The sequence below is a fragment of the Dama dama genome, chromosome 18, assembly GCF_033118175.1.
Source record: "Dama dama isolate Ldn47 chromosome 18, ASM3311817v1, whole genome shotgun sequence".
NCBI classification, from domain to species: domain Eukaryota; kingdom Metazoa; phylum Chordata; class Mammalia; order Artiodactyla; family Cervidae; genus Dama; species Dama dama.
Window position 1 is genome coordinate 106,252,567 of NC_083698.1, and position 24,920 is coordinate 106,277,486.

Consider the following 24,920-nt stretch of genomic DNA (forward strand, 5'->3'; position numbering starts at 1 on the left):
GAGGAAAGTCTGAAGGCTTCCTTGGGATATTTAGTAGCTGGTTTCCCACCTGTCTTCTGTCTCTTACTCACCTACCAAGCTATGGGGCAGCTGGGAGGGCAGGAGGGGGTGTAATTCTTGTTCTCATCATGGTACACTGAACTACTTAAGCTCACAGCAGCAGACTTGAACTCGATGGCGTTGATAGAAAAGCCAAACACCTGCCAATGGCCTTGTCGCTGCTGGGGTGGAACAGTGGCTGATGACATTGACTTCAGTTTCTGGGACATTATCAGCAAAAACAAAATGTAACTCTCATTGTACAAAAAAGTGTTTGGTTCCTGAATTTATTCTGCTCTCAAAGCTAGCCAGGAGCTCCTTATCCAGATTCCAAATCTGAACTGGACTTTTTTAATTTAATTACATACATTTTTTTAAATTAAATTAAAAAGTTAAATACATTTTTTTCAAACAGTCAGAGAAAGTCTGCAAATTTGAGAGAGCTTGCTTCACTTCTCTTCCACAGAAAAAAAAAAACTAATGGAGTGGGAAGTAAAATAATTTCTCTCACAAAATGGTAGTATAATATCTTTTTTGATTATTATCTGTTCATTGAGAACTCAGGCCTACAGTCTCCTTTGGTGTTCATTTCTTTTTTACCACCAAAGTGAATGTTGAGTCATAAAGCAAATGACCTTTCAGACCAAGAAAACCTAGCTCTAAGGTCATTGGAATTTCTTCAATTCTCTGTACACATTCTCAAAATACTATTGCTTTTCTTTAAAAATGTATCATAAACAAATAGTGTTGAAGGGCTATAAAGTTTTTCTTGGCACAAATGTGGTATTGACCTGGAAAACACACTTCATCATTCACAACAAGAATGTCCTCTCCAATTTATGCCAATAAAAACTTGGAATAATCCAAGATATACTTTACATGTATTACATTACATACAAGAATAGTGGCTCTAAATTGGAAACCCCATTTTTGGCAATCGAAAAAGAAAGTTCAAGGTGAAAGGCAATTTCTCAGCGGACTTCTGGCCAGCATTTATGCAAAAATATCAGGATACAGTAGAGTAAGAAGAGGCGGAGGAAACCTCAGAGAGAAGATGACATGGGATTAGGGGTCCGGAGAATGACTCAGGGGGAAAGAAATAGTAAGGAGGACATTCTCAACAGAGGTCTCTACCAGGAGCCCCCACACTTCCTGGGGGGATCCCCTTGGGTTGTCACTGTGGCTGCAACCCAAGGTCCAGGAAGAGATGTGGCTGGAAGGGATACTGGGAAGGGAGGCAGAGGTCACGGTGTGAACATTATCATTGAATATCTTCCTTAGGGATGTGAAACCATTGAGAGTTTTTTGTTGAATAATGACAATAATATGCCAAATGCTGTGTGTCAGGCATCCAACACCATGAAATGCTACAGCCCACCTTTATTTTTTTTTATATTTAAAATAGAATATTTTATTTATTTTTTTCCATTTATTTTTATTAGTTGGAGGCTAATTACTTTACAATATTGTAGTGGTTTTTGCCATACATTGACATGAATCAGCCATGGATTTACATGTGTTCCCCATCCTGATCCCCCCTCCCACCTCCCTCCCCATCCCATCCCTCTGGGTCTTCCCAGTGCACCAGCCCTGAGCACTTGTCTCATGCATCCAACCTGGGCTGGTAATCTGTTTCACCCTTTACAGTATACTTGTTTCAATGCTATTCTTTCAGAACATCTCACCCTTGCCTTTTCCCATAGAGTCCCAAAGTCTGTTCTGTACATGTGTCTCTTTTTCTGTTTTGCATATAGGGTTATTGTTACCATCTTTTTAAATTCCATATATATGCATTAGTATACTGTATTGGTCTTTATTTTTCTGACTTACTTCACTCTGTATAATGGGCTCCAGTTTTATCCATCTCATTAGAACTGATTCAAATGAATTCTTTTTAATGGCTGAGTAATATTCCATTGTGTATATGTACCATAGCTTCCTTATCCATTCGTCTGCTGATGGGCATCTAGGTTGCTTCCATGTCCTGGCTATTACAAACATTGTACAGCCCACCTTTAAAAACCATCCTATACATGTGTACTGTTCCCATTTTACAGGTGAAGAAGTTGAGGCAGAGACCGGGGAAATAACTTTTGCAGGGTCCAACAGCCGTTAAGTGGTGGGGTCAACTCAGATCATCTAACTCCAGAGCCCATGATCTTCTGCTTCTCGAGGAAGTCACTATCATATTCTGGGGTGGTGGTGGGGAACACAACTCCATGGCTACATGGAGGATGAATTAGAAGAGAGACAGGAGGTAGCGAGACCAGCAGAAGGCCATTGCAGCAGCGCAAATGAAAGCTAATACAGGTCTTAATTGGATAGGGTTTAATGAACTAGTGGACGTGAAGGTTGAAAAAGAGGGCAGAATAAATATACCTGAGGCATCAAATTTTATGTATCTCTCTCTCCTGTTGGTTCCGCTTCTATATATTTGTATCTTTGGCGTATCTCCTATTGCTTCTGTTTCTCTGGGGAACCTTGACGAATACAGTCCTATATCACAAACTTGCGTAAGAATGTCTTCTAGAAGCTCATCCAGTGTGTGTGTGTGCGTGGTGGGGGTGGGGAGGGGGGAGGAGTGATGGAGTTGGAATTCACATTAGGCAGAGAAAAAGAAAGGTTTCACTGAGGAAATTCCATTTAAGGTAGACCCAGAAGAATGAATTGTACTGGGGTGAGCAATGATTCTCTTGTCTGTGCTGAGCTCAGTCGTGTCCAACTCTTTGCGACCCCATGGACTGTAGCCCGCCAGGCTCCTCTGTCCATGGGTTTTTCCAGGCAAGAATACTGCAGTGGGTTACCATTTATTTCCTCCTCCAGGGGATCTTACCCAACCAAGGATCAAACCTGCATCTCTTGTGTCTCCTGCCTGGTAGGCGGATTCTTTACCACTGTGCCACCTGGAAGTAAGCAGTGATTGCGGAAGAATAACTGATACAGAAAGTGTGGTTAGAAGAGGAAACACACAGAGACCATTCAGGAGTCCAGTTTGGATTTGGCTTGGTATGTGTAAGAAACCAGAGAGGAATAAGTCCATTGAAGCTGAGGTGTGGAGGGTGTTTTAATACTAGGAATGATGTGTTTGTCATTCTTTTTTGCAGGATATAGGGAGTCATTAAAGACTTTTGAGCAGGAAAGTGGCATCACTGGGTTTCATAGTGTAAACAATCCCCACTAATCCATGAGTTGGGTTCTAACTATTTTTTCAATAGACTATGTACCGGGAACTATGATAAATACTGTACGTATAGTAATAAAAAACACCTTCTCTGTATTCAAGAAGCTTATAACCTATGAGAGAGTGGGAAATAGAGAAAGGAAAATTATAATGCAATATAGACAAACTCTTCAGTAAGTATTAATACATGGTATAAAAGAATCACAAAAAGCAGGCACCTGATCCCCATGTGGGTGTGGGGTTTGGTTGGTGTGTGTAAGGTCAAAGTTTCCTGGGAGAAGAGATTTTAGGGCAATTTCCTGGAACCCAATAATTTTCTCACAGACACAAAGTCGAATCATTAGAAAATGAGTTGCAATTCCATATGGTCCAACCTGATCGAATGTTACCATGGTGTTCAGGTCCCCAAAACTCTAAAGCCTATTTGATTCATGACTGTCTCACAACAGTTTTTTTTCTGTCTTAAGGGTCCTCAAAACAAGAGGCTTAGGCCTTCTCAACGTGCAAAATCTGGACTTGAACAGATTAGACTTTATATGTCCTTCAGTCAGTCTCCTTTCCTCAGTCCCTTCTTTTGCTTATGGCTCTTCTCACCAGAACCTCTGACCCCAAGGCCTTCAGCCTGCCCTAAAGCACTGTCTATCCCCAAAACTTAATATGTCCCAAACCTTCCTTTCTTTGGCTGTTACCCTACACAGGTGAGAAAGAAGGCCATCTGATTAAACTAGTTAGTGCTGACGTGTGAATCACTTTTGATTCACCATGGGATTCCACCATCCCAGAGCTATGTGAGTCTTTAAGAGAGGATACTAGGAATCTTTCTTTGGTGGAATTCCAGACAATAAAAATAAGGCCTTTGTGTATTTGTTTGTATAGGCCATTTATCAGTCAAGAGTTGAGAAGGTGGGACTACCCATTCTGTATTCCCCATTCAGACATAGTTACTTTGTGACTTTGGTTAAGTAAATTTTTGCTTCCTATTTTTATGGCTAGTTACATTTAGTATCATCAAAATATTGTTTGGAATTTGGTGGACTAACATGACCTATGAATTTTTTCTAATGAATTGAAGCTGAAGATTAAAAACCTACTTCTTCAAAAAGAACTTACAACTCATTATCCTAAACAGAAGAAAAAATAGAAGAAATCGTGTATTATTTCATATCTTTCCTGATTGCTTCCTTTGAATGTTAAGCTGGTTGGATTACTCTACTTAGCATAGTACATGGGTAGTTATTTTCCTAAGAGAAACTAGTTTGTTTTTTTAAAGCATGCATAAAGTATACTTCATGATTTGGATTAAATAAGCAAATTTAATTGAAAAATCTGCTTACTTAGCTCCTCTTCCTTGAAATACATGATTTCAAAACAAGTAAGACTTATGTAATATGTCAACAATGCTAACACCAGAAGTTTTAAGATCATAACATTTGAAACTTTAACACAGGAAGGACTAGTCCATTAAATCAGTGGTTCCCAAACTCAGGTCACCAGATTGGCCCCGGATAATTAGATCAGCAACATCATCACTGGCAGTGGTGCTTTAGTCCTAAGTCGTGTCTGACTCTTGCAACCCCATGGACTGTACCCACCAGGCTCCTCTGTCCATGGGATTTCCCAGGCAAGAACACTGGAGTGGGTTGCCACTTCCTCCTCCAGGGGATCTTCCCGACCCAGGGATCGAACCTTATCTCCTGCATTGCAAGCGGATTCTTTACCGCTGAGCAACCAGCAAGAAAGTTCATGTTTAAGTTGTTATGTTCATAACAACCTCATATGAGATACTATTATCATCCCCAGTTCATAGGGGAAGGCACAGAGAGGTTAAGCAACTTGTTCAGAGTTACTCAGATAATAAGTAGTAAAGCCATGATATAAACTCTGACAGTTTCAAATTTCATCCCTTCCCCCTTCCCACCCAGTTTTGACTCAGTAGGTCTGGAATGAGCCCTGGAATCAGTGTTCAAATCCCCAGGTGATTCTGAGGCAAAGACAGGTTTGGGAACTCTCCTGTTAAATGAATTTAATTTGCTCTGGATGGCTAGTTCCTTACTCACATCTTGGAAACAATAGGTCAGATGGCTCATCAAGTGACATGGTACCCTTTCAGATTTGACTAGTAAACAGCTATTTTGGAACACTGTTCCCTGTTCTTCAGGCACAATACTGAGGGGTCTGGTGGAAATAATGCCTGACCCAGGAAGGACTACCTCCTTTAACGGCGCATGTAAGAGGTTGGCAGTTGGAAGAATTCACAAAACCCTGTGCAGAAGGTACAAAGTAGGCTTCCACAAAGTAGGCTTCCAGAAGTGGATGTGAGCTGGACATGAAAAAGTGAGTGTGATTTGCAGATGAAGGAAAGGAGGAGGGACCATTTCTGTTTGTTTCAGGAACAAAGGGAAGGAAGCATTCACAAATGGTGATTCAAGGCAGGTATTTGTGGGCCAACAGTAGGTTTAATAGGACGGGATGAAGTTGAGAGTTCCTTCTGGGAAATGGCTGGAAAAAATTTGGAGAAGTAAGTTAGGACAAGATTATGGCCAACTTTAGGCACGAGGTCAGAGTTTTGACTGAACCCTATAAACAGTGGGGAGCCACTGAAAAGTTTGAAAGGATAAAGATTCAATGATGAAGGCATCAGTTTGGAATGAATCAGTGGGGCTCAGTCACTGTGCAGGCTGGAAGGACAGCAGAGATGAGAACCAGGAAAACCATTCAGAAGGTTACAGGAACGATACAGGTGTGGGGAAACATCGTAGTAAAGGAATGGATTGACTCGCACTTGGGAGTCATTGTGTCAGGTTATGCCACCAATTAAGCTGTGATTCGGGTCAAACTGCTACTGTTGGAGTCTTAAGTTTTTCTTTGGAAAGTGAGTGTGATGATGATAATGTATGTCCCCAGACTGAGCCAAAATAGACAAAAGATTTCTTTAGGATGGTGACTAGCTCTGGGATGCAAGGTTCACGGGTCAATATACTGTTTTCAGGCCTGTACGACTTTGAAACCATGGGGTTGCAGAGTCGGACACAACTGAGCAATTGAACTGAACTGAACTGATGACTTAGAAAATGTCAGCGTTATCAACCACCAAATAGGGCGGTCAGTAAATCTCAACTGCACAGAAGACAAGAAAAAAAGGGGCTAACACTGTTTCAGGAAGTATGCTGGGATTATGAAGGAATTAGGGACTAACACTGTTTCAGGAAGTATGCTGTGACTATGAAGGAATTACTCTTCACAACAACCTAATGAGCTAAGTATTTTAATCCCCTTTAAGTTGGCTTAACCAAGACAAAAGATGGTAGTTTGAGTTTGAATATAAACCCGAGGTCTGCTTAAATTTAAAACGTGGGCTTTTTGAACTTCATCATTTTGTTTTAGGTTTGCAAAGTTATATTTTTCCTAATATTCTAGTCAAGACTATTTTGAATTTTGATTCTAACGTCTATAAGTTAATTACCCCTCCAAATGCTGGGTCATCTGACAGGGGGACAACATCAGTTTTGCTGAGATCGGGGAGAAGATGGAGAAGTTTTGGAGTGGAAAGAGAATAAATGGTTAGATAGGAGGCAAGGTAACCTGTGCAGAGCAGAAGTGGTACAGATGCAACCTGGTTATGAAGTGGACATAAAAGTCAATGGTGTAGCCTTAGAGCTAAGAATAAAAGTGCAGATGAGCGGAGAGTAAAGGCTGGAAGAAGTTAAGAACCGGGAACTGAGGCAATGAGAAGTGCAGAGGAAGGTAGAGATGAACTAAATCCTTCCATTAAGGAAAAACAGAAGTTGGAAGAAACAAACAGCAAAGGGAAAGTTGACCCATTCAATTCAAGTGTTAGCTGTGGTGAGTCACAGACAGGAAGACCATATTGAATGATGAGATGGGAGAGGACAGGTTAGGGAAACGGGAGATGAGCTAGCCTGTCCTCTGCGGAAAGCACACGGAAGTGAGGGTCTCAGAGAAACCATATATGTGCAGTCTCCCATATATGTGTACATATATATGTACAAGCCTTCCATTTTTACCTTCAGTCCTCCCATGTGCCCATGAGAAAGTTAAGTACATCTAAGCTTCAAGTATTTAGAAGTATAGGACATTTGTTGCTGTTCAGTTGCTCAGTCCTGTCCAACTCTTTGCAGCAGCATGGACTACAGCATGCCAGGCTTCTCTGTCCTTCACCATCTCCCGGAGTCTGCTCCAACTCATGTCCACTGAGGATATAAAGCACAAATTTAAAAATCCTTAAATAGGCTGAGATCACATACTCTGTCCTTAAGGAAACTGAGATCACATACTCTGGTGACAGGTACAGACAAATGCCGTACTTTCAAAGATAAAGAGTTGTTGACAGAAGGTCACATTTCAATAGGAGGAACCACATATACAAATATCTCTTTGATATTTCCTCTAAGAGACACCCATATTCCTCAGGAAATAGTGAGGGCTGTAGGAGTAGCCCTAGGCTCTGGGCCTAGCATTTCCACCCCAAGGTGATACTTAATGTTTTAGTTTTGGAGCAAAACAGGAAGTTACACTCATCAAGTCTTTGTCCCAGATAACCTGAAATCCTTCCATGCTGAATTGTTCATGGACCATGGTATTAGAGCAGAAGCCCCTCCATGTCCAAGCTTGCTCACCTGTGTCCCCCCCATAGGAAGCCAGGTGGCCATCTACGCTGCCAAAATTTGTATTTCAGGTACCCACTTGTGAGTTAATTTCAGATGAATGCGACGAACGACTCCGCAGCACTGGTGAAAACAGTCCTATTCAATAGTCATACCTCATCCCATTCATATATGTAAGATCTTCAATTCCATTCTTCATTTATCTTTACAGAGATTAATGGTAAAGTAAGTCTTTGTCGACGTTTGTTCAAAAAAGAGTGGGTTAAAGAGTTTAATGAGGGAAACTAATTTGATTTGATCTCCGAACCGATTTGAGAGAGACAGAGAGGCGCCGAGGAGCTGGGACTTTGAGGCCGATCCACGAGGCCGCAGGTGTCCTGGGGTTCAAGAGAATGGACGAGAATGGACGGCACGTTTCTCTGGAGTCTGCTGCGCCAGCCCTTCAGGGTCACTCGCCCATCTTTGACTTTTATCAGCCGGTCGGGTTATGGCTTTTGGTTATCCTCCCGGCCGGGGAGGTAGCATCCAGCGGGTGTAGTTGTGATCCGCGTCGGTTGAGGGTGTGTGTGTGTGTGTGTGCACGCAGGAGCGGGGGAGGAACGGCGGGCGTGTGAGACCCTCTGCTCCGGGGTGTTTTGGACCGGTTTCTCCTCAGGCTGGGGCCCCGACCTAGGAAGGTGACCACCACCCCCACCCTCGTTCGGCCCAAAGTGGCGGGAAGCCGGGTCCTCAGAGGCGGCCCCCAAGGCCAGGGAGGCTGTAAAACCTGGAGGAGGATCCGGTGCGCCCGTCCGGGGAGGGCGCGGCGTCCACGGCCAGGGGCCCGCGGGCCTTTCAGGTAGAGAGCAGCCCCGCGAGCGGGGCCTCGGCGGCGCGGGGCGGCGGGCGGGGTGGGGAGAACCCGGGGCCGGAGCACGGCGGGCGGGAGCTTTCCGGGCCCCTCCCGCTCCGCGGGGCTGGTGGGGAGATGGCGGCGACGGTTTCCCGGCCCCCCCGCCCCGGACGCCGATGGCGGAGCGTTCCGGCCCTCCCCCACCAGCTTCTCCACCGCGGGAGCCGGAGCCGGTGAGGCCGGGAGGGCGGGGAGCGGCGGAGGGAAGGCGAGAGGGCGGAGGTTGCGTGGTGCAGGCGGCGGCGGCGGCGGCGGCGGCGGGAGGAGGGCCGGCGGGCGGGCCCGGAGGAGGAGGAGGAGGAGGCGGGAGCCGTGTCGCACGCAGCTCCAGGCGGGGCAGCCCCGGCGGCTGAGGGACGCGGCGAGACCTTGGCGGGACGGGGATTTAACCGGGGCCGGGCCCAGCGACCAGGTGGAGACGTCGCCGGAGCCGTTTAGGCAGCCGGGAAATGCGGGTGAGTTGTCGGCGGCGCCGGGGCTGAGGGGAGGCGGCGGCGGCGGCGCAGGCCCGACCCGGAGCCGCGGTGTCGCAGTGACTGGGGCCGCGGCGGCCGAGCTCAGGCGCCGGGCGAGAGGCCTGAGGCGCCGAGCCGCGACCGGGAGGAATGGCGGCGGGGGCCGGGGCACTCGTGGGCAGAGGGCGCCGGGGGCGGGAGGGGAGCGAGCGCGCGCGCGCGCGCGGAGCCCGGCCCTGAGTCACCCCGGCCGGCTCGGGCCTGGCCGGGCCGCGGCCCCGGACGCGGGCTCGGGGCGGCCCAGGCCCGGACTACGCACTGGGGAAAAAAAAAAAAAAAGCCCGATTCATCGCGCCCGAGGCGGCGGCCTGGTGGCGCTCGCCCCTTTCCCAGCGCGACCCGGCTCGGGCCGCGGAGCCGGGCTCCGTGAGCGGCCCCCGGGGCGGTCGGGCGCGCGCGCCTCACCTCGCCTCAGTCGGCGACCCCCCCAACCACTGGGCGCCCGGACCCGCGCCCTCTTTCCCTCGGCCCCCATGGGGACCCACCGCTCCCCCGAGCGTCACTTGCCCCCGACTCGTGCTCTCAAGTAAAGTACTGGGCTCGCGCGCCGGAGGAGCCGCGGAGCCGGGCTCTCTCTGCTTTCCGGTTCCCTTGCCCCGCGGCTCCCGGGTTTCCCCGCCCGCATTGTTGCGACCGTGCAGGGCGCTATTATTGGGTAACAGTCGACCCTTTGCCCGGTTCTCCACGGGGAGCGGGCGCGGGGCGGCGCGCAGGGATGCGAGTGCGGCGGCCGAACCGGACGGAGCGCCCCCCCCGCCCCCCTCCGCGGCGCTCTCTGAGCGCCCGCGAGTCGGGCCGGGCCTGCGCCGCCGCCTCGGCGCGCCCCCGACCCTGCACCCGGCGGGAGCGCGCGCTGACCCCGCAGGTAACCCGGGCGCCGGCCGGCCGGCCGCGTGCAGGGGTCGCCCCACGCGCCCTTCCCGGCCCCCCGTGTGCTGTAGGCCGAGTGCTGGTGGTTCCGGGGAGAAACGCATGGTGAACGTTCCTTGAGCCTAATCCTCCAAAGTTGAGGGTTTTCTCCCTTTAGCGAGCTCTCTGCCAAAAATAGGATCCTCTTTTGGGATTGGATCACTGTCGTTGCTCACAGTTCGCAGCTGGAGTTGGTGGTGAGGGTGCAAATGAGGAATTGCAGTTAAGTATTTATTTGCTCTGTGTAATTGCTCTTCGCGAAGTGGCATTAAAACAGTCCAAGTTAGTGGAGTCAGGGGTCACGCAGTTTTGGAAATGCACTCATTCGAGTGACAGAAGGGAATGAAATTCACTTTTATTTGAAACCCCCAGCTTTTAGACTTCAGCATAGCTTTAGCAGTGTGCAAAAGCATGGCCAGTTGTAAGTTTAACGATTCATTTTGTGGCCACCCTGTCTTACCTGGTTTTCTGAAATCCTGCAGCGTTTATGGATTGTGTAGAAAAAATAGGGAGCATTGTTTAAGAAGCAAAAAAAAAAAAAAAAAAAAAAATTTTTTTTTTAATCTAAAAAATGTACACCTAACGTTCTCTTGATCTAAAAGTGTCCTTGGGTATTGGGGGAAAATTTACTTAAAAGTTCTGTTGCTTTCCCTGGTAAGTTGAAATAGTTGCAACACATTTCAAATTCTGAGGCATGCATACAGCATGCAGGAGACTGGCTTGCTTTAACTCTATTATGCCCATTTTTGGAGGTTTCTAGAGAGAGTGGTCATTAAGCTCTAGAGGGTTGGGTGAAATACTCTCTAAAAATATTTAGCTTTTTTTGTCATTGGAATCATCTTTTAAAAACTTATTTTTTTTAAACTTATTTTAACAAAAGGGGGAAAAAAAACCTTTAGCTCTAGTATTAGGGTTTTTCACCAGTTCGTACTATCCTCTCATCCCGACTCAGTGGACATGAATTTGAGCAAACTCTGGGAGATAGTGAAGGACAGGGAAGCCTGGTGTGCTGCAGTCCGTGTGGTTGCAAAGAGTCGGACACAACTGAGTGACTACAACAGCAGCTCTTAGGGCCACTGATGCAGGTCCTCGGACGCAGGCCCCCCTTTCCTGCTGTGCACCCACCACATGGGTAACTAACAGCCTGCTGATACCGGGTAATATCCTGCAGTTTCCTTGGATGTTACAGCTCTGTCGACTCATAGCTCTAATATACATATATTACAGACATGTTGACTCCTTTGTCTCTTACTGATTATTATCCTCTAGAGATAACTAGCTTAGTCTGGGTTGTCAATGCAGCCTTACTTCCCATACTTTACAGACTGAATTCCTTGAAGGCAGGACATAGTCTTTATTTTTTGCATCCCCAGAGGAGCATAGAACTTGGTCACGGGTACTTCATTTGCTTTCTGAATGAAGAAATCTGGAACAATTCTGATTTACACCCAGTGTCTGACCACCTCGGATTTTGGCTACAGAAGCAGTCACCGCACTTAAATTGGGTAGGAGTGCGAGCTTTTTTAATAAACTGTTCCTACCACATCCCCGGGAACTAACACAGAACTGGACGGAAAAATGTTCAGGCTTTCTTCGGCTCTGAAAGTTCAGGAAAGTGCCAAGAAAGCAATTTGTGAAACTTTAATTTCCTTCTTTTTCTTCAGAACTAGTTTTAAGTACAGATGTTTAAAATTTTTGTGTGTGTGTGTGTGTGTGTGTTTTAAAAACAAGATTGAGGTCTTTGCCTCAGGTTAAATGTTGCCGCCTTAGCTTTGAGGTGAAATCCTTTGGTTGGTTGAGACTCTTCCCTGTTAAGAGAGCTCTGACTCGGTCCTGGAGGCCCAGTGACCTTTCTCACGGGAGAGACCTTTCTTGGGTCCCTGAGTGCCTTTTGATCAGAAGTTCACTCCCAGTTTGCCCAGCAGGCATAGGATGCCTCTCTTTCTGCAAGGAAAGTTCAAACGAACAGGCTTTAGATTGAAGAATAGTTACTTGCCCTCCTTCAAATTTAGGGTGCCAAAAATTGAAGGAGTGTGTTTGTGTTTTAATTTTTGCTGTTTCAGCCCTGCATAGGTTCCAAGGCCATGGGCCTTGGCAGTTGAGTCCAGACTTAGAATGAATTTCGAGCTTTTAGTTACACCTGGAGAAAAGAATGTAATGTTTTAAGGACCAGTTTGAAGTTTATCTTGTTTTGTGTGTGTGCTTGTTTTGGTGGGGTGCTATTGGGTCATTTCTCAACAAATTGTTTTCCTTCATTTGTCTCTCAAAACTGAGACACGAATGTGAAATGAGGAGTAAACTTAAATAAAACCTTAAGGATTTTAAGCTTTGTAATCTGTCCGATTAATAATGCACACTATAAACAGGATTATTGTGATGTTTGGTGGTATTAAAATGTTTTATGCACAAGAGTACAGCTTCTAGAAAAAACATACGTGTGCTTTATTTCTTTCCGCTTGAGTACAGAACGTGTTGCTTGAGACAGAAGATGTAGGATGTTGTTGGATCTAGAGGTAGAAAACTTCTTACTTCCTTGTTTATAAAGTGAGATGGTTTTCAGTTGACTTCAGTTTCCTTCAGGCGTTCAGAGTGTGTGGATTCCATGGGAATGCCATAGCTTTTAATGTTCACAACATTTGGACCGCCCCATAAAGCGTAACCTTCTTCGTGTTTGAAAGCAGGGTTGTGACGCCCTGGCTTGGACCTTGGGGCCCTTGGATCAGGTGAGCGGAGTCTTCGCTGGGCCCCCCGTTGTGGCGGCCCCCTTCCCAGAAGTGGCCCCGCTGCCCTCTGGCTCTCCTTTGGCCTCCAGAACCGTGTCCCCTTCGCGTCACCCAGCAGGCTCCTGCTTCTGTGGAAAGGCCCCACTCAGATCCTGACACGCCATCTGGGCGGGGGGAGCCTTTCCTGGGCTCCCCGAGGCCCCGCCCGGTCACTGTCCGAGCACCTCACCTTGGCCTGGACTTGTGGTTTCTTTCTTGTGGTTTCTTTCTCTCGTTGGACAGACCTCTTGTAGGCGTGGGACCTTGTGACAGGCACGTGGCCCTCGTGCAGGCGCACGAGTTAACTCCAGTAACTCACACTTTGCTCCTAAACATCCTCCCCGCCTCTCGTCTGGGGGCTTCCCTGGTGGCTCAGGTGGTAAAGAATCCACCTGCCATGCAGGAGACTCGGGTTCAATCCCTGGGTTGGGAAGATCCCCTGGAGAAAGAAACGGCAGCCCTCTCCAGTATTCTTGCCTGGAGAATCCCATGGACGGAGGAGCCTGGCGGGCTACAGTCCACCGGGTTGCAGAGTTGGAAATGACTGTAACGACTAATACTTTCACATCTTGACCAAGCCCCTCGGGTTAGAGCTGCTGTTGTTTAATCCTCTGACAGCCTCTTGGGGAAGAAGCCGAGGCTTTGGGTGGTTAAGGTCAGGCCTCCTCGGTGGCCAGTTCAGTTCAGTTCAGTTGCTCAGTCATGTCTGACTCTTTGTGACCCCATGGACTGCAGCACACCAGGCCTCCCTGTCCATCACCAACTCCCAGAGTTTACTCATACTCACGTCCATTGAGTCGGTGATGCCATCCAACCATCTCATCCTCTGTCGTCCCCTTCTCCTCCTGCCCTCAATCTTTCCCAGCATCTGGGTCTTTTCAAATGAGTCAGTTATTTGTGTCAGCTGGCCAGAGTACTAGAGTTTCAACTTCATCAGTCCTTCCACTGAATATTCAGGACTGATCTCCTTTAGGATGGACTGGTTGGATCTCCTTGCAATCCAAGGGACTCTCAAGAGTCTTCTCTAACACCACAGTTCAAAAGCATCAATTCTTCGGTGGCCAGGCCTGAGTTAAAATGAGACGGTGACTCCAGGGCTCCAGCTTTTACCCAGGTATTCTGATTTATATGAAGGTGGAAGAGAAGAAGGAAGCAAGGTAGAAATGCTCTTCAAGATTGATATCTTCCTATTGATAATTAGGACAAAATTCATTATCCAGAACTGGGTTGCCTCCCAAGAATGAGCTTATTCTTCTTAGTCTTTTAGTAATGGGGGGACATTAAAGGAGAGTGATTGGACACTTGTGGGACAGAGGTGAACAGCTCTGGACTTTGGGACTGTCGTGAAGTGGAGTGAGATGTGACTCACTGGCCTTATAAAACCATTGAAGACTGTTCAAATCTAGTAAGCTGTGATTTTTTTAAAAAGGCCTATGGCAGAGAATACTTTGAAAAAGAGATTGTATGAAATGTGTGCATGTGTGTGTGTACTGCTGAAAATATTTAGAGTAATAAAAACGGTTGTGATTTTAGGATGGAGAACTTGTGTGCTTTTAAAGTGTCCCCCCACAACCCAGATTTTTAAGTACCAAAAGATAATGCAATTGATCTCAGGATGGAGGAGTCCCCTCAGCATATAACCCCAAAATCAGGAACCGTGAAGGAAAAGTCTCCATTGATTACTTGAGAATAATTAAACTTCTATATGTTAAAATGCCACAAATAAAATTAAAAACCAAATGACAAACAGAAAGAAATAGTGTACCTTTCAGGTAAATTTGCTTTCCTTACTACAAAAAGAGGGCTTATAGAACTAAGGTAAAAATACTCATCCCACCTCCTTCCCCACTATGGGGGGAAATGAGCAAACTGGTCATCTTTTTAAAGAGGGGTCAAGAAACAAAAATTCAGCTTTACTAGTAGTACTCCTGGGAAAGCAAATCAATGAGATACTGTTTGTTTTAAGTTTTGGCATAGATTGAAAAATAAGCCACTTCTGGTGAGGATATGAAGAAATGAGTCCATTCAGTCATTGCCTGAAAAAGAATAATTTTTTGCAAGAACCAGATTCTGTGTGTGTGTATGCACTTTGAAATATAAATAGCCAATCTACTTTTAGGGATTCAGTCTTAAGAAAATATAAAAAATGATGGGTTAATACTCTGCCACTGGTACACTATTTAATGCCTTCCTGTTGAATGTTTGTTTTCACATTTTGCTGTTAAGGGTTATGATCTCAGCATTTTTAGACAAATCTTTGCATTTCTGTAATTCTGTATTCGGTGAGACCACAGCATGCTATAGAACAATATATGTAATGTCTAAAATTTTCTTTTTTTAATGTGCGTGTACTTTTTTTTTAAATAAAGATAATAAGCCGAAATGTTTATAGTGATTATCTCTGAGTAGTGGAATTATGGGTTATTTTTAGTTTATTCTTTTGGCTTGTGTCTTTTTCCTCCAGTTTTCTACAGTTCACATGTATTTATAATGCAGTGGTTTAGCTTACGAAGACAGAAGACAATAGAAGCAGCGAGCCTGCTCTGAGCAGGATGTTTGTGTTCCCTCAGCCCAGTGCTGGGTCACCTGGGTGTCCACTCTGCTTGCAGCAGGTCCCTCCGCAGGTGTGCTGACGCGGGTGAAGGGTTAAGGGTGAGATATCTGACTGTTGGTTCTCCCTGCAGGGCTCCGCTTCCCATCCTCCCATCTTAGTCCTTCAGCTTCTCTGGATCCCCTCATACTCCATGCCCTGCGTGAAACTGTTTTAATTTCGTGAAATCCATTTATGTTTTATAATTTTGTTGAGTTGTAACTGGATTATGTACTAATGAATTGTCTTCAGTGTGGAAGTTTCTTTTTCTTAGCGATGCTGCGACCTTCCTATCTTTTTTTGTGGACTTCGCAACTCCTAGCCATAGTAGATGGGTGTTGAAACCTATTGTCATCATGCCTAAGAATGTGCATTTGCTACAAATTTTCTTGACACACATCATGCCATGGCTTGGAATATTAAAACGTTATTAGTGATTGAGAAATGTATCCTGAATGACACAAGCTAGGAATGCTCTTGGCCATCTGAGAGAACAGGCTCACAGAAACATGGCCCCGAGTAGCTAACATAGTTAATTAAGCCTGCCGAGGAAGCATTTGAAAGTCAGGATGTGGCAGGGAGGCCTGCTCTGGTTGGACTGGAGGGAAAGGTTTGAAGTGGGGATGAGGCTGAGAAACCGGGGAACGCAGAGTTCAGCCCCAAGTGGTGTCCCAGACATAAGGGCCGGAGGCACTTCCCCACCTTTGGGAACTAGGGAGCTTCGGTATGGGGGAGGGTGGGGAAGAAAAAAAGCCAGAGATTGGTTTCTTCTGACCACTCCACTCCAGTCTTAGCGGATCATCTTGCAATGTGGTAATAACCGCTCTTCCTCAGCACATAGAATGTGCCAGAGACTGGGGGTGAACCCACTCTGGCAGCTTTGAAACTGCCCCCCACCACCAGCCCCAGCTTTCTTCTTCTTGCAAGTAGACACCTTATTATGGACAGAAGTCTTTCTTTCACTTCCCAAGATAAAGGTAGCCTTGCCCACTTGATTCAGGAATGGTTTGCTAGTCAGTCATGGTTCAGAGGGTAAAGAATCTTGTTTGCAATGCAGGAGACCCAGGCTTGATCCCTGGGTCGGGAAGATCCTCAGGATAAAGGAACGGGTACCCACTCCTGTATTCTTGCCTGGAGAACCCCATGGGCAGAGGAGCCTGGCAGGCTACAGTCCACTGGGTCGCAAAGAGTCAGACACGACTGAGCTGAGCGACTCACTTTGCTTGCATCAGATAGAGGCGCCCGAAACCGGAGGGTGAGGACTGCCTGCCCTCAGGGGACGCGGAGTGCTGGCGATGGCGCGGCCTGGAGGCCGTGTCATGGGAGGCGCTCCTCAGCGGTCCGTTTGCAAGTGTCCCGTGTGTCGCTGCCTCTGTCCTGGGCAGGGGATTGTGTTGTGTTTGTGGACGTCTGCGATTTAGCCGGGCATTTATGGTGAAGCCTATCATGCACGTATCACTTGATACTCTGATGCACTGTTCAGTTCCTGTTTTTATAATAAAGCAACTCAGCTTTACCACTCCCTGCATTTTCAGTCATTTGATTTAGAGCAGTGTTTGCCCATCTATGTTCTCTGACATGTAAGATATTAGAATGGAAGTGAAGTGTTTGTGCACTTCAGTCATGTCCAACTGTTTTGCAACCCCATGGGTGGTAGCCCAGGAGGCTCCTCTGTCCATGGGACTCTCCAGGCAAGAAGACTGGAGTGGGTTGCCATACCGTCCTCCAGGGGGTCTTCCCGACCCAGGGATCGAACCTGTGTCTCCTGCATTGGCAGGCAGGTTCTTTACCACTAGTGCCACCTGGGAAGTCTATAGAAGGGAAGATGTGTGAGTAAATGCATTTAGGAAATGCTAGGTTGGATACTGAGGAGCTTTTAATATGCTAATGAACGTTGCTACTCTAATAGGGAGACTTCTATTTTATAGGAAATACATATCTTACAGGGTCTGTGTGCATATATGAGGTGGTGGTGGTGGTATTCAGTTGCCCAGTTGTGTCTGACTCTTTGTGACCCCACAGACTGTAGCATGCCAGGCCTCCCTGTCCCTCACCATCTCCCAGAGTTTGCCCAAGTTCATGTTCATTGCATTGGTGATGTTGTCCAGCCATCTCATCCTCTGACGCCCTCTTTTCCTTCTGCCCTCAATCTTTCCCAGCATCGGGGACTTTTCCAGTGAGTCAGCTGTTTATATCAGATGACCAAAATACTGGAGCTTCAGCATCAGTCCTTCCAGTGAATATTCAGGGCTCATCTCCCTTAAGATTGAGTGGTTTGATCTCCTTGCCGTCCAGGGGACTTTCAGGAGTCTTCTCCAGCACCACAGTTCAAAGGCATTAATTCTTGGGCGTCTGCCTTCTCCACAGTCCCGCTCTCACAATACCACTGAGAAGACCATAGCCTTGACTATACGGACCTTTGTACCCTTGGTTTAATAATAGCATCTGAGGGAAGAAAACCCTACTATCGTGGTAAAGAATATGTGCTGCTTTGTGGAGACATACCGATTTTAGAATCAGATGTGAGAAATGACATGCCTTGCCGCGGAGGGGGGGCCAGGTGTGGAGTAGACGCCGTGTTTGCCTCTTCGCTCTCAGGCAGAGCGTTGAGCGTCTTAAAACACCCGAGTTCTCAGGAGCGGGGCGGGGAACGCGGAGAGCAGGATCCTCCCGAGTCCAGAGTTAGACGCGTACTTGTCTAGAAATGGTTTCTGCCTCACTTTATTCCTTGTCTAAGTATAAACCCGAAGTGCTATTATAGGAAGTGTCTAAACAAAATGTTTTTTAAGCGCATGGGCCAGCGTTAATCCGTCCTCACTACCGAGGAACAACAGCAGGATCTCAGCCGGTGTCGTTCACATTTTCTTGGAGGTGACATACTTGAAAGTACTTTTTAAACCTGGAAAATGCTGGTTTGTAACATTTAACTACAAAGATGTTTCAGAACTTGTTAAAGTTTATAAACTGCAGGAGTTTTCAAAGCTCTCCAGTCCATTGAACACAGACCTGGCTTCTCCTAGGTCAGGTTCCCCGAGCTTGTTTTCTGATATTTACGGGCTCCTTTGTGTTTCTCGTTCGGTGGTTTCCAGGGTGAGAATGGGATGCCCAACCAGGTGTGTTTTTCAGAGCACTTTTGGCCACTTTAAGGAAGGGCTGTAACACGCAGTGTTCCCAAGCTTCTGGACCAGGATCGCATCGTTTTTTCTTGAATCATCTTGGCCTTCGCTTGTTAGATCCTCTTTGAGGAGGTGGCTCTTTGGCTGGGTTCTCTGATCTGGTTCGCTTTGCTGTGGGGTTTTTCAGGTATGTTCTGGCTGGAGCAGTTCTGACCTTTTTCGAGGGTAGCTGGTTGCCTCCTGGCTGAGCCCACCGCACCCCCCCAGCCCTGCGCCCCAGGCTTTCTCACTGCCCGCAGGGTGTCCCCGTGGCCCTCCCTACCCTCCCAGCCTCCCCAGCCACGTTCAGCGTCTCAATTTACAGCGTTGTCTCTGAGAATGTTCCATATTAAGTGATTGCCAAGTCTTATTAGTTCTTCCTTCAGCATGTTCTGTCCTCAGCTCTGCCTTGTTTGGGTCTGTCCCCAGCTCCCCTTGCGTGTGTTCAGGATTTGTCCTGACTCCCTGACTACAGGGTCTGTCCCCAGCAGAGGTTGACATCACCATGACCGGCTGGAGGAGGCCCTGCACTCCATCCTCGCCAGCCCTTCTCCGCTCGTCCGTCTCTCACCTGACGCTCAGAAAATTCCCAAAGTCAGACGTGTGCCCAGTGCGGATCTGCGGCTCTTCTCCCTCGGAAGTGGCTGGTGCGGGGGCTGGCTCTTCGTCTTGTCCTGGTTCTTCACGCCTTCTACCCATGAAACAATGCAGTTTCAGTAGGGCAAACCAGTTTGGGGAAGTTCTATTAATTTTGAGATTTAACCTATAATAAATTACAAATGAGAAATGTCCTTTTGATAGGCTGACTCGTGGAAAATGTCTGTGATTAAAGAATTCACAGGTGTTATAATCAACAAACCGTCTGAAAGTATGGATGTGGTGTAAGGTGAACATCCTCGGCTTTTCCTGGTGGATTTATAGGTGAGTGAGTATGTGTCTAACTAGGACAGTGGATTCCCTTCATAGTTTAAAATAGTTTAAAGCACATTCAGATGACTCCTTGGCAGCAGTGAGTCTAACTGTAGTTCTACATTAAAAAGAGGGTTGCCCCCTGCCCCCAAATGCAGAGGAAGATTTGTGTGTTTTATTAACTGTCTAGTAGAGACTAAGGGTGTGTGATCTGAAAAAATCAGTCCTAAAATGTGCTTCTTTCTCCATAGTTCATTGCATTTGTACTTTGCAGTAAGTTGATGTGTTTGCAAAGTTTTTGTATCATTTTGTGAAGCTCATGTCCTCTAAAGTTCCCTCTCTTATATATGTGAGTACTTGGTAAACTGAAGGAAACCTGCACTCTGTGATTTTGATGTTCTTTTAAAAAGATACTTTATTTTCAACTGGGAACATGATTTGATGGTTTTAAAAATAAGCTATTTGAAGCATAAGCTTGAAAACTTTGCTTGAGAAAATATATACAAGTTCAGTTCGGTTGCTCAGTTGTTTCCGACTCTTTGTGACCCCTTGGACTGCACCACGCCAGACTTCCCTGTCCATCACCAACTCCCGGAGTTTACTCAGACTCATGTCCATTGAGTCGGTGATGCCATCCAACCATCTAATCCTCTGTCATCCCTGTCTCCTCCTGCCTTCAATCTTTTCCAGCATCAGGGTCTTTTCCAATGAGTCAGTTCTTCACATCAGGTGGCCAAAGTATTGGAGTTTCAGCTTCAGCATCAGTCCTTCCAATGACTATTGAGGACTGATTTCCTTTAGGACTGACTGGTTGGATCTCCTTGTTGTCCAGGAGACTCTCAAGTCTTCTCCAACACCACAGTAAATTAGGTGAAATCAAGAATTTTGACAGACATTACTCTGAGGCTTCCTCTGCTAAACTTGAACTTGACTGTAAAGAGGATAGTACCGCCCCCATCACAGGTAGTAGAGATCAATACCAATCTCAATATGTAGGCCGCTCTTTATTCTTACTGTAGAAGTGAAAGGAGCTGCTTTTGTCTCTTCTGTCCCTAAAACAGTAACCTTTAAAAAAATCCAGTACTTCTACAGTGACCATAAAAACAAGTTAGTGCAGATTATGAAGGAAATTGACTACAAGTTTTTGCAACTTAAACATATGACTAGGATCAGTTCAACTAAAAACAAACACAAGTGAAAAATGCCAGAAGCTTCAGTCAGTTTCAGAATCATTTTCTTAGGTGAAGCTGTTACAGGTTTTACCAAATTTTTGCCTTTGTTATAGACATGGCCAGCTTGTTTTGAGTCGGATTGGGGAGCAAGGCTTTTTAAAAATCCCCCACCTGCCACCAAAAAAAGGAAAAAACCTTTATTGAAGGTTATCAAATAGGATGTGTTCAGGAACTCAGAAGACTTACTCAGATAATTGAGAGACTGAATTTAATCTGTTTGTCCTTGATAGGTGGAAAGCCCAGGTTTAAACACAGCACTTTTAGTGTGTTATGTATCTCCTCTTATCCTTTGCCGGATATTTATAAGTCTCTGACTACTTGATGTTGTCATAGCTGGAAAAGATATTTTCAACAGGACACGTTATCATTAAGTCAGGCTCAGACAGTAAAGAATCTGCCTGCGGTGCTGGAGACCCATGTTGGATCCCTAGGTTGGGAAGATCCCCTGGAGGAGGGCATGGCAACCCACTCCTGTTCTTGCCTGGAGAATCTGATGGACAGAGGAGCCTGGTGGGCGACAGTCCATGGGGTCACACAGAGTTGAACACAACTGGGCGGCTTTGACTGCACATGTGCATGGGGTGGGGTGGGGTACAGACCCCTCGGAGCAGTGGGTGCCTCAGGCTCTTCACCACCCTGCGTGGCCAGAGCACTGTCCAGGCCCCTGAAAGATGGCGCCAGCAGATCTCTTGGACCTCAGGAAGGTGAAGGAATGGGTAAACTGTATTCAGAACAAATCAAATGTGAAAGCTCCAAATCAGATTGAGTGTAGAGGAGGGACTGTGTATTCTTTTTGAACCAATTTGTAGTGAAGTGGGAAATGTCTTGAAAATTCACTTAGGTAGAGAGAGCTGCTGGTCATGAGTTTTGAACTTAAGGTTAATGTATTTGGAGTAGGGGAATGAAAAGGCTTGAAACACCCAGATTAGCTGAGTGATCTTGTTCACCTAGTGACGTGGTAACTTTCAAAATCTGCTGACTCAGCAGATGGTATTTCAGGGCCCAGCACTGGCCAAGTACAGGGCGAACCATGTGCCATGTGGGGAAATCTGGCTGTTGGCGGAACAGGATTGTGAGACCTGTGCGTTGAAATGTTTCATGGAGACGAAAGTGACTGTCTGTGTGGTAGCATCCTTTACGGAGGAGGAGAGACCTGTGTCGCCTGGTCGTGACGTGCCATGCTGCCTCCCCGGCCGAAGGCGTCTAGACTTCACCCTCAGTGGCCTGCAGCTGTCCCCCGTGCTGCCAGCGTCCTGGTTGTCTCAGCAGTGACGGCAGCCTGCTGTGTGTTTCTGCCTGTGTTGGTCTGGGTCCCGACGATGCTGTGGCACCAGGACAGCAGTGGGTGGCCGGGGTGCAGACTCAGTGGATCCCTCCCAGCAGCAGCTCACCCACCAGCTGGGGTCAGAAACACTTTGCCAGCTGGTATTTTTAAAGCACTTTTTTTTTTTTTTTTAACGTGCATTTGGTGGTGAAACCAAAGAACCAGCTGAATTTTAAGAGTGAACGAGATTTCAAAGAAAAGCTGAACTTTGAGCAACTGCCTCTGGCTGGATCCCCGGGTCCATCAGAACACGAGGCTCCCTGTCTTCTGATGGTGGGTCCACTTTGGTGGCAATTTGGGGAGATACCCCTGGTGTTCGGTTGTCCAAGAGTATTGTGCAGTTTGCAGGCAACGTTACTTCATTTTGACTTAAAAAATAAGCACTCTAAGTTTGATATTTCCCCCTGAGTTTTTGTTGTTTTATTTAAATACTGTGTTGAGGTTTCAAAGACATCTGATAACCTTTGTTGTTCAGTCGCTAAGTCGTGTCCAGCTCTTTGCGACCCCACAGACTGCAGCACACCAGACTTCCCTGTCCTTCACTATCTCCCAGAGTTTGCTGAAACTCAAGTCCATTGGGTCGATGATGCCACCCAACCGTCTCATCCTCTGTCACCCCCTTCTCCTCCCACCCTCAATCTTTCCCAGCATCATGGTCTTTTCCAATGTTGAAGTTGGAGTGCTAACGTGAAAAGTAGCAGATGCTTACTATGTCTAGTACCCTTAACAGTTTCTTTGCATGACTCATCTGTGCCTCACAACTGCCTTGTGAGATAGGTAATGTAATCACTGCAGGTCATTATAGGCATTATAAGTTAAGGAATCTGCCCAAGCTTATGTGGATTGTAAGTTACAGAGCCAGAAATGTCCCCTCGGACGTCCACGTGCACTTTCGTGTTAACTGTCTCGAAGAGTCTTGTCACCGTGTGCTTTTTGAATTGTTTCTATAGTAAGAAGTACATTTCGTAGGTTAACTCTATACATACACAGACATAACTGAATTAAAGATGCTCTGAGTAATACTTGTTATGTTCTATGAGCTCTTTTCTTTTTCAGTTTTTTGAAAAGTTCCAGTTATCACTGACTAAGCTGGTTTCACGGCCTACACATTAATGGATTGCAATCCTCAAGTTTGAAAAACATGCATGGTGTAGATAATCATTATCATATGTAATACTTTTTTTCCCCTTGTTTTAAAGTGAATGAAAATGCTTGAAAATGAAATACATGCAAGCAGCAAGCTAGATCACTGAATTAATATGCCTATGATAGCATTGTGCTGAAATGGAGAGTCCTGAAACTCGGTCCTTAACAGTTAAAACTAGTTGATGTGGACAAACAAGTCAGTCTGTATAGTCAGTTCAGTCCAGTCTCTCAGCTGTGTCCGACTCGTTGTGACCCCATGGACTGCAGCACAGCGGGCTGCGGTCTGTATAGTACCTGTTGAATATCAAGTGGTTACGGTCATCTTCAAGCTTCCCTGGTGGCTCAGACGGTAAAGCAGCTGCCTACAATGCGGGAGACCTGCGTTTGATCCCTGGGTCAGGAAGATCCCCTGGAGAAGGAAATGGCAACCCACTCCAGTATTCTTGCCTGGAAAATCCCATGGATGGAGGATCCTGTCATGCTACAGTCCATGGGGTCGCAAAGAGTCGGACACGACTGAGCGACCTCACTTCTTCTTCAAGTTTTCCTAAAGTGTATACCAGTCATGCTTGTGTCAGTGCACTGGAAGTCACATAGTCATTAGGGTAGGAAGGATGTATATACCGACTGAATTAAGAATCAGCTTTAACAATACTTAAGGCTTTGAGTGCTTTTGTGTAGATTTTTAGGATTTTAAAAGACCTATTAATTAATTATTCAAGTACCAAAAATAAAAATTCTATCCTAATTCCTACGATGTTCTTAGGACAAAATTCCATACTTGATGACATCCAAAATTTCTCATAGTTATAAAATTGTGCGTGTGTTCTGGGGACTGAGTTGAATTAGCATATTTCTTTATTTGTATAATTAAAAGGGCAGTGATCTCAAGGACAAGGTAGCTATATTCCGTCATTTAGTGTAAGTTTAAGGACCTAGTAATTTCAAAGCTTCTGCTAGTTTTTAGAAAGTAGGAGATCTCATAGAACAAGCCCATGAAGCTTTAAATTCGTTTGCTCACATCCTACCCCAGAATGGCGGCTCCTGGGCGTGGTTCTTCACTTCCCATGCCATCAGTTTTATAGTTTTAATCGCCTATTTGAGTAATTTCTCTTAAATTTTATACATAATGTAAATGGTGTGCCTCCGCTCACCCCCATTTTTCTCAGTACTGTTACTGTGCTGGTAGAAAATGAAATGACATGTAATTAACATGTTCTAGTATGCCTCTCTGTAGTCCTGTATGCTGAAGACCTGGATAGGTTTGGAGGTTTTTTAAAGTATCATCAGTGATTTAGATGAGTCCCCCCAAATATTTGGAGTCACCATTTACCCAGTATTTCTGGAGCACCTCCAGTGTGCCAGGGCACTCACTGTGTTTGGTGCTGAGGATTCAGCTGTGAATTAGACCCCTGCCTTGGAGCCACAGTCTTCCCTGGGGGCTCAGAGGTTAAAGCGTCTGCCTCCAATGTGGGAGACCCAGGTTCGATCCCTGGGTCGGGAAGATCCCCTGGAGACAGAAATGGCAACCCACTGCAGTATTCTTGCCTGGAGAATCCCATGAACAGAGGAGCCTGGTAGGCTACAGTCCACGGGGTCACAAACAGTCGGACACGACTGAGCGACTTCATTATGTATCTA

The 24,920-nt window shown here is 46.3% G+C and overlaps 1 protein-coding gene across 3 annotated transcripts in view; it reads left to right on the top strand.

Moving 5' to 3' along the window:
- Positions 1–8,557: 8,557 nt before the first annotated feature.
- CUL1 (cullin 1) overlaps positions 8,558–24,920 on the top strand; it is an 89,301-nt gene continuing 72,938 nt past the window's right edge. The window contains exon 1 of one of the 3 annotated variants that reach the window (XM_061165998.1): positions 8,558–8,683. The gene's annotated coding sequence lies outside the window, so the exon portion shown is untranslated. Of the gene's footprint in view, positions 8,684–8,779; positions 8,911–9,034; positions 9,193–24,920 lie in introns of those variants that run through there. The other 2 variants (XM_061165997.1, XM_061165996.1) reach the window with 2 other exon arrangements.